The sequence below is a fragment of the Odontesthes bonariensis genome, chromosome 3 (assembly GCF_027942865.1).
Source record: "Odontesthes bonariensis isolate fOdoBon6 chromosome 3, fOdoBon6.hap1, whole genome shotgun sequence".
NCBI lineage: Eukaryota > Metazoa > Chordata > Actinopteri > Atheriniformes > Atherinopsidae > Odontesthes > Odontesthes bonariensis.
The window spans coordinates 31,110,251-31,120,965 of record NC_134508.1 but is presented as its reverse complement, the minus strand read 5'-3'; the positions used below and the strand labels follow the sequence as shown (position 1 = coordinate 31,120,965).

Genomic DNA, 10,715 nt, shown 5'->3' with positions numbered 1-10,715 from the left:
TGGAATCAAGGAAGTGAGGCGAGTCCCACCTCCATGCTGAAGAGATGGGTACAAAGCCTGCATGACATCCATCTCCTATGAGCATTAAAGATTGGAGCGATACCGTTGTCACATATAGATTTGAGTGCTGGTATTTGCATACGAATGCTGCTATGTGAGATTTGTGAGACAGCTTCCTTCTTGTAATCAATCTGAGGGGTTATCTGGAACTGTATATCAAAGGTAGATAACGCGGGGGGGGGGGGGGGGGGGGGGGTGGCTTGTGACTGATGGGATTGCACACCCAAGTGCTCAGTGAATGTATTACAGCCAGAATCCTTAGAAAAAATATATTATTTATCATATCGAATTGCGCCTATTTTAATATCATGAAGGCTCAAACATCCTTTCAGATAGTCATTATGAATTTCCTTTTTTGTCCATTAGAATTACTTTTCACATTACTCATTTCTTTTTTAATTCTTATGGCAACGATTCTTGTATTCTGCTGAGAAACACACGAAAGCAACAAATATCAGAAATAACACAAAACCATTTCATGTAACAGCTAATGTCGCATATGACTAATTCATTCAGTCATGTGGAATAAGTCCTGTGAAAGGATTTATCATTTGTATTTCTAAAACAAACGCCTGCACAGGTCACAGAGTGCTTTGCAGACTTGTAGAGAACTGTTGCACCTGAATGATTGACAGGAAATATGGCCACAACGAGACATCTCTCTGTTAAAAGTATGAGAAATCATTTTAAAACTCCCTGAGGCAGGTAATTCTATACAAGTTTGCCAAGATATGTGGGCTGTTCCCAGTCAGCTGTGTCTAAGTACAAAGAACGAAAGTGCAAACCAACTCTGGGTAGTAAAAGAGAAACATACAGGTCGAACAGCGAAAGTGTCTGAGCGTCAGGCGAAAACTCCAAGTAATATGCCTCGAAAATAGAAACTGAACAACAAAAGACATTTTTTTAAAGGTAATGGACAGTAATTAGGAGTCAGTGTTTGTGAACAACCTGTGAGAGAACGGCTGAAGGGTGTTTGGGTGTTAAAACCACCATCAATATACAAACAGAAGAAAACAGGGTTACAGTTTATTAAAGAGAGGCAGTCATGGACTGTGAGTGAAAGTGATGTTCAGTGATGAATCACCAATCTGGACTGGGAGATGACACTGAAACTGTTTGTTTGTTAGTGCAGTTCTCAGATGGGGCTGGCTGATCTCACGTAAGGGCCAGAGGAGACAGCAGCCGTTACCTCTACAGTAAATGTGCAGGCACTGGGAGACTGAACATTTCGGATACGTCTCTCATTCCACAAATCAAAGTTTGGTTTGGGAGAGATAAAGTGATTTTTCAGCTAGCAGCACTCAGTGAAACTAAGCAGAAAGTGTTGTTAAGAGAGCCGGAGTTTTACTGCTGAAGAATATTGTTTATCATGAGTAAACTCCATGCCTTAAAGTATACTTCCTCTACTGGTAGTAATAATCACAATGATAATAACATTAATATTAGTGTAATGATAATACAAAGTGTAACAAGTCATTCTTTTCGAGGAATGCTTTACAAAACCAGAATGTTAAAGCTATTAAATAGTTTGTGTTTCATTTTTTTCTAAAAATAAATCAGTTGAGTGGTGATTTCCTATTGATCTATTCGTTTATCTTTTTGTTTTCCCAAGGGCTGTATGTCAGAAAAGAGCATCCTTCGTTAGTGCTGTAAAGTAGGGATGAAGCAGCTGCAGTGCTGTTGGCTATCTAATTATAGATGGACATTTGCCCTGTGCTGCATGTTATTATTAGATATCTCGCAGGACGGTTGACTCAATAACTATGCAAAGGATCTTTGGGAGGGAATCCAATTCAAACAAGTGACTTCTTAATCTCACATAAATGGGCGACAGCTTTTTGAAAAATGTACAAAACTAAACTCAGCTGTGTGATTAAGTCACACCAGTCAGATTACTTTTTTCACATGTACAGTAATGAATAACTCGCTGAGCTGGATGTTTCATTTCAAGGAAACAGAAGGAGTAAGCTTCAATTTTTGTGACTTGTTTAACTGGAAACTAAAAAAAAAAAAAAATACTGTTTCGGTGTAAGTAATAGTCCAAACTGAACAGTGCAGAACATCACCTATGAGGACCTTGACTGAGGTGGGATGTGCACTTAAAAGGTTGATCTTGACACTCCAGAAAATGGTAAAGGTGAAGAGTTTAGAGTGGCAGCCAGGCTGAGCTCAGGTCAGGTTACAGTCAGGCTGCATTCCCAGTGTGTCTGAACGTATACTACAGGCAGACACCAGCAAGTTAAAAACAGTCACATACACACACAAAGAAATAAGACTTCAATAATTTATTCTACAATGCATCATGTAAAATAAGTGGGAAACATTTTATGATGCCCAGGTGAAAACATCTAGAGCGGGTGGTTTTTGTTCAGTGCTTTGTTTTCCTTTGGAAAACATACACATGAGTCGAAAGGCACGTTTATTCAAGAAACATTTCATAACCCTGCAGTCATTGTTAGTGTATCAGCCTATGTAAAGGCAGAGCAATTCAAATTCTTAAAATATTTAAGACTCGGAAGGAAAACAGAATTAATGCTTCTGTCAGCAGCTCGGATTGGTGGAGTGGATGCAACTCCATTTTCTTTTTCTTTTTCTCAGGTGTGTGTCGAATTAGAGACGCAAAAAAGAGAGGTCAGTTTCAGGCCAAACTTCACCCAAACTCCTGACCCGCATTAACACTTTGGTTATTCAGTAGCTCTCGCGGTAAAAGTAGGTTCACGAGTCTCCATGTCAGTCTTTTACCAGTGCTCTGGGTGGTTTTGCAGACAACTGATGAACTCTTTGACTGGGTGGCCACCAAAGCAGATCTGATAAACAGCGGTGAAAAGAGGAAACCTGCAGGGAGACGGAAGGATGAAAAAATATTAAAGAAGAAATTCAGCATTTTGGGAAACAGGATTAATCACTGTCTTTCCAGGGTTAGATGAGAGGATTGATACCATTTTCATGTCTATAAAGTAAATGTAAAGCGTTGTTAGCAGCTCTGTTCGCTTGGCTTAGCAGAAAGGAGCACAAGGAGGTTAAGCTTTAACTTAAATAAGATAAAGGGAGCTTTAGAGGCCCTGGCTGTTAACCCATATGTTTAACCATGAGTCACTCATGAAGAACTGAGTGACAATAATTACTTATTTAACTCTCTAAAACAATTTGACTTTTTTAACCCGATGCAAATATGATACAATTTTCTTCTGCAGTAGAATGACAACTTTAACGGATTTCGCAGAGCCCTACATGCATCACGATTGTACACAAGCCACGTTGTCGTAAAGGTTCTTTTGATGGGATATTAGACACTTACTTTTCACCATGTTTTTCTGTTTAAGGACTTGGTGGACTTCAGACGCTGTGGCCGGACCTTGAAGCTTCTGCCCGTTCAGGAGCTCATTCTCTAGCTCCTCAATGGTCTAAACAGAAAGATATGCAACGTGTTACAGTCATGAAGCGTTCGTAACAGGAGAGTGGTCACCAAAGAGAAGCAGGAAGGAGATACAAGCTGCTCCATACTTTGCCCGTTTTGGCGAAAGCCTCTCCAATCTTGCGGTTGCGGCCTCCGTAGCAGGTTGTGATGAGGTCAGCGATGCCGCAGCTCTCCAAGAAGGTGGCGGGCGAGACGAGACAGTTTGTGCAGAAGACTTTGGCGAAGGCAATCATCTCCATGAGGCCCAGACGGATCACTGCTGCCTTGGTGTTGTCGCCAAATCCCAGGCCATCACAGAAGCCTGCTCCACTGCCACAATGTTCTGCAGTGATGACAAAAGGAAAGCTGCAGCGACTGGGCAGTTTTCTAATGAACGCAAAGACCAAAAAATAGATATTTCTTTGAAAACCATCTTTACTCTAAACCCAGAATAAACTGGGGTCTGGCGGCAGGTTCTCTTAGATTAATCTAAAGTCTTTCGCAACATCTTGTATTTTCTGATAAAAATGATTCAAAGAGATTCTAACCATGGAAACGTTTACATCATCCAGTATTTTATGAAATCATTTTATAGGGAAGAGATTAGTTGACGGAGGAGAGAAACCTTGAGCGCCCCGCAGATCTCCACCACATCTGCCTCTTCCACCACAGTCACACGGAAGTTGATGGTCTGCATCAGGTCCTTCAGCACTGGCCCGTATGCTTTATCTTTGCATCCTAAAATAACAAACATAGACTATTACTATCAGCAGTTTCATTTATGCAGTTGCAGATATTTAGTTTATTCAATCCTTTAAAATTTCAGGGGTACCGTGGTCCATCTGCAGTGTGCTGCACATGATTTAGTGCAAAACTGATGCACTTGTTCACATGGAAGAGTTCAGTTCAACTTTTCCTTTAATTAGAAAAATGGCCCAAAAGTTGAGTTGTGTTTATGGGGTGTCTAAAAGTGAACCTCTCTATCTTTCTGCTGATTGTGGAAAACATGAAGTCAGTGTTAGTTTAAATTCTTAAGTTTAAATCAGCTTTTAACCAGTCATGCAGTCACCTAAGATAAAGTCTCACTATTGATTACCATCTTGGCTTGACCTCATATCAGGTTCGTAATTCAGTTCCAGTATAGTGGTGTGCTTTCTTCGTCAGGTTTATTGCCAGTTTTGAATACACATGGGGATTTTATCAAGAAGTCTATATCATGCTCATTTACAGGTTCATCATTTTATTTGGGGGTCTATGTTCAGTACCACTTTTTTTCCACCTTTTTCTGAAACACTCGCATTATTCTTTGGACAATCTAGCCACCTGGCGGGGTATATATTTTATAGTAATGTGGACGAGCGATGGAAGAAAAGCCTGAAATTCAAACAAAGTGTTTTAAGAGCAGTGTTTTCTGTGGGAGAGAATAACTCCCCATTGATGTGTAGCTTTGTAACTTTAACATGCACAAAAATCTACATCACAAACAGACATAAGTCCTCTTAAGAGTACATATCTCCATACAATGGTTGTTTCACAGAACTTCTCATCGGCGACCTCGTTGGCAATGTTGGCCCCCATGAGGACCGTCACAGTGATGCCCAGTTTGCCTCGAATGACCTCTGAGATAAGCTTCAGACCCTCTGGTCCTGCATCCACACCCTGCAGTGAATACATTCATGTAAAACAGATTCACACAGAAAAGTCCTCAACTTCATTAAAAATATTTCTAATGTTTAAGAGCATTGATATTCTGATTGGAGCTGGGCCCATCCATAGGGGCTCTGTGCAGATTCAGAGAAGGCTTAGTGAATGGAAGTAAAGAAATATTACATGAGTTACATGTACACCGGTTGTAAAAAGAATATCGTATTCAAAAACCTAGATGTGTATGATTTGGGGAATTTAACTCTTTTGCTTGCTCACTCTCCCAGTGTCACAAACTGACAAATACCTTTGGATAGAACTTTTTTGGGGGTATTTGGTGTTGTCTGAATTTACGTTAAACCATAAATATGTAACCATCTTGACTGTGATGTTGAGCGATCAAAAACACAATCCGATGGGCCTTCAAAAACTGAAATAAAGTAAGCTAAACAACGGCGAGAGGGTGTTTTCTACCAAGCCTTGTATGAGTAGAGGCCGCAGGTGTCAGACTTTTGAGAGTTCCTGCTTTCGTACGTTGCGTTTGACCGAGAGGACGTTACCTTGATGAGAGACATTCCGACAGCATCCTTCTTTATGTGGTCTTTGATGGTGTCGCACACTCTCACAATGAACTGGTGAGGGACCACAAAGATCAGGATGTCGGCTCCTTTCACGGACTCAGCCAAGTCTGCAACAGCCACCTGGTGAAAAGAAGCACGACCTTAACCTTATGGCAACGTCAAAATGTGAAAACACTTTGCATGTTTGTGTGTGTGTGTGGGTGTGTGTAACCCCCCCCTGACAGAATAAACAGGTGTTGGAGATAAATGGACAGAGTGCTTTCAGGCTCACCACGTTGGGGGGCAGCTTATGACCGGGTAGATATTTCACATTTTCATGATCTGTGTTGATGATTTCTGTGAGTTTACGGTTGTTCACCGTCTCTCGAACACCCACATGTTTACTGTGGTGTCAAACTTGTCATACTTGGCTGCGTTGGAACCCACAATCTTGGCAATGGCAGAGCCCTGTGGACAAGAGGACAAATGGTCATCATTCTACTGTCGCAGTGCTATCTGATTATATTTTATTGCTTCCAAAAAAGGCTGGGTGTCCTCCAATTTCTTTAGTCGTGCGGCAGAGTTGACTTTAGATTGACAGACATTGATTCTGTACAATATCAGTATTCTCACAGAAGAGAAAGTCCTAATGTCAGCAATGATCGATTTTAAGGCGCTTGTAGTTATTACCACGGTTGGATCAGACTATTCTGAAATGTACTTGGTTACCAAAAAACATGGAGGTGATTACTGATATAATTCACTGTATTGCACATAGGCGCACAAAAAGTTTTTGGCATTCAAAACATCCGAGTGTGTTGCACATAGTACAAAAACACAAATGTGTTTCTCCTTTTCAACTCCTCGAAACATTTTGAATGTATTTCCACCTTTAGGTCCCAGTTGGCTAAATTAAGTTGTCCCCATAATCAGAACTGACACAAACTACATACAGTAATATGTTTTTGTATTCTGTGAATGTTTTGCTTTTGTTGCTGCTGTTTTATTGTTTTCTCATTCGAGGCCATGTGAAGGACTTTGCCCTTGAAAAGCAAGAGAGGCTTAACCAACATATCATGTTTTAAATTCAGGGTATAAAGAAAAAGCTCCATTACCCATAAATATTAGTTAAAATAACATGAAAGCCTACATTAGACAATTGAAGATGATACGTTAGAGGACAAACTTCCTACTGAGCAAATGGTCCAATCAAATGACACTTAATGATTGTATTAATCAAATCAAACTTTATTTATATAGCACCTTTCATACTAAAAAAGCAGCACAAAGTGCTTTACATAATAAAATCAGTAATCAAAATCAATTCATGCATAAACTCACACACAACATCACACCGACAACCACACTGCACACATACCACCCCCCTACCACCCCACCACCCACAACATGAGCAACATCACTATCAACAACAATCAACATTAAAATCTGGCTTGACGCTGAAGTGAGGAAACAGTATCTTGGGGATCCGTCCACCCGGGAGCCAGCCCACCAATGACCACAGACGCCGCCACCACGGGGAACCGCCCGGATCAGGGCAGGCTGGCATCCACATCACAGCCAGGGCTGCAGTGCAGGATCCCCCAGCCACCCCGAACCAGGGCGATCCCCACAGTAATGACCCCACAGACCGAGTGGGCATAGTCCCGGTGTGGAAGATCCCCATGAGGAAAAACACTGGATAAATAAGTGTATAATAAGTATATAATAAAATAATTTAAAAAATATATAATATAATAAAATAATAATAATAATAATAATAATAATAAATAAATAAATAAATAAATAAAGATATTTTAAATAATGGATGAATAGATAAAAGTAAACTAAAACAAAACAAACAAACAAACAAAAAATTATAATAATAAAAAATAATAATATATATATATAAAATAATTAAGTAATTAATTAATTAATTAATTAAAATTCAGCTGCAAGCTAAACTAAAAAGGTAGGTCTTGAGCCTCTTTTTTAAAACATCAACATTCTCTGCAGCCCTGAGGTTCTCTGGCAGGCTGTTCCACAGATGAGGTCCATAATAGTGGAACGACGTCTCACCATAGGTTTTTGTTCGAACTTTAGGAACAACTAAAAGGCCGGTACCAGAGGACCTCAGGGTCCGCAAGGGCTCATAATTTAAAAGCAGATCAGATAGATAAGAAGGCCCAAGACCATTAAGACATTTATAAACAACTAAAAGAACCTTATAATCAATCCTGAAATGCACGGGGAGCCAATGCTAGCGATTTTAAAACTGGTGTAATGTGTTCCTGCCCTCTGGTCTTTGTCAGAACACGTGCAGCTGAATTCTGTATTAATTGTTGGTAATCAATACTTTTTTTGGGAAGACCAGAAAGCAGGGCATTACAATAATCTATTCTACTAGAAATAAAAGCATGCATCAGCACCTCCGTGCTGGCAAGAGAGAGAAATGGGCGGACGAAAACTAATGCCATGTCTCCTGACGACACCCCCAAGTGGCAACATGTACAGATTAAAAAGCAATGGGCCTAAAATTGATCCTTGGGGAACCCCACACTGGATTACCATACTTATAAAAAAAATGCATTGCGTGTTCAAACAAGCTTTTGTTACTGTGTTTCAAACCGTATTTGAAGTAGCTGAGTAATCCCCGTCAAAGTGAACATTCTAATCACACATATTGTGCGACTATTAGTTGTAATCTGACAAAGTAATCCTAACTACAGCCAATATGTTAACAAGCTAAGAGCAGCTACTTGAAGAGCAGTTGGTGAAAAAGACAATTAAACTTTTAAAGACTTCCAGTATTCTGTTCTAACATTTCCCAACAAGCAAACCACTGCTGTCTGAAACACTGGCTTTCAAGTGCTCTTTAGGGCATGAATGAACGAATCCAGATGACATTTACGCTTAGCGTGGACTTAGACATCAAGAAATCCCTTTTCATGACCGCATATCAAGATTACATATCAGCACAGCTTTATGAGCAAATAAAGTATTTAAGTTTCTTACTTGGTAGTATTAAGTACATTCCTGAATGTACATTAACTTGCCAGCAATAGTTACTCAATATATTCAACTTTCATATGTAAAACAGGCATATAGGAGCACAAGATGGATTCAGCCCAAATGTGTATAAACTATCTACATACTTCCTGCAGACCAGTGCTGCTCAGATGTTATTGCAGCTGTGATCATTTGTCTTTGTACACACTATAGCACTTTTTTTTTTCTCTATGGAATTAACCTTTGATAATCTCCTACTTTTACTCCGGTATAGTTTCAAGTGTAATGCGGTGGTATTCCACACCGTAACCACCTCTAAATGTCATCCGGGTTGGGGGACATCAACACCACTTGAAGGCTGATTCAGCACAGAGGCTCCGGTCAAATAAAAAGAGAACCTCCACTCTGCAGCTTTGCTAAAAAAATTTTTATTAATAATATATCTGCAAGTTGCACTCTGGTTTTCTAACTTTGAGAACTTTTAGAGAGAATTCACCCAAAGCTTCAGTGCCTGTTAAGTCTTATGCACAGAACAAAGTTACGCACCAAACGCACTCCTCTACCCAAACTCCATAAAGCCTACTGAGCGGTGTCCTGGCGCACAGTTAAGTTGAATTGGATGCTTTTACTCACCAGTTACCAGAGCCAATCACACAGACTTTCTTAGGAGCTGCCATAACGTGTTTGGGTTTCCAGAATCAACTGCTGCTGCTGGTGTGAAGACGCACTGAGCGCCGGGGCAGACTGTATTTATACCAGACAGGGAGCTCAGACTCTGGCACACCCTCTCCTGATGGTTGGTCTGCTCTGTCGCCTCTCACGGACAAGCTCAGAGCAGCAGGTCAGTCCAAGATCCAGATGCCGACAGCCCCTTTCCTCGACCTTACACCCACAGCACCAAGGCTTTTTCTTACCCATTGATCACAATTTACACTTGATTACATCACAGTGATTGAATATTAGCTCAGTGTTATCTTAGAAAAGGAACAGATCGCCCCTTGATCGCAGGTGGTGCTGAAGGGATAAATTGGTCCCTAATCATTAATCTTTAAAGTAATTTTTCAACCTTTTACGCATAGATGCCTTTAATTTGATCATATGCCGGTGTAGATTCTCAGTAATGCAGGCAAGGGTAATTCTAAATTTGAATAAAAAACAAAACAAAACGCTGGACTATTTTTTCTTGCCTCCGGAAGACGTTTCACTTTCTCATCCGAACGGCTTCTTATGCCGAGAAATGCATCCCCATTCGCGGGAGCGCGCGTAAACTGTTTCAGGTGTGGATTATCAAATTTATCCAATAAAGTTACAGTGATAATATTGAGCTGACAATTCGTTCATCTTTCTCAATTCTTCATAACATTTGATTATTTTAATTTCAGAGACAAATTTGGACTTGTTGAAATTGGCATCTGTTAATTAAAGCAGACGAACAAATATATGATGTAGTTATATCTTTCCATTCCAGACTCTCTTTAAAGCATGACCAGAAGCCTCTCCTGGTCCCGCTAATGGGGATGCACTTCTCGGCATTACATCTGTCGGTGGATTGTTTCGGCTTATAACAAAGACCGTTCACACTTGGCTGGTCGTTCAGGACTCTCCAGACCATTGTGTGGGTCGTTTAAGTCATTCTCACCTGTAAGCTTACCTGTCTGCTAAAGCATGTTTTGCTCAAAAGATCCAACGTGTGAATGGTTGTGAAAGCACCCGGAGGGGAGTCAAGAATCCATGATAGGTGCTGGGAGGGTGAGAAAAAGAGGCGCTCTCCTAGGTGCAATAAAGACTTCCTCGTTTCCGCTCTGTCCAAAATATGTACCACACTGCTGTCAAGTGTCCCTTCTCCCCGAGATGTAGGCGAACGACCTAACAGACCGAGACTCCCCACAAACTAGTTAGGACTGAAGAATCATCTCAGCAGAGAACAGAAATGTCTTCAATAGGCCTAACCAGAAAAATGGAAGGTCAATTGCCCTTCTTCAAGCCCTTAACCTTTATTGAATATTTAACCACTGCACATGACTTGGCCAACACAACACCGTTACATT

The 10,715-nt window shown here is 40.5% G+C and overlaps 1 pseudogene; it reads right to left on the bottom strand.

The window, feature by feature from the left end:
- Positions 1–2,330: 2,330 nt before the first annotated feature.
- On the bottom strand, positions 2,331–9,410 carry LOC142377435 (glycerol-3-phosphate dehydrogenase [NAD(+)], cytoplasmic-like; annotated as a pseudogene).
- Between the last annotated feature and the right edge of the window lie 1,305 nt (positions 9,411–10,715).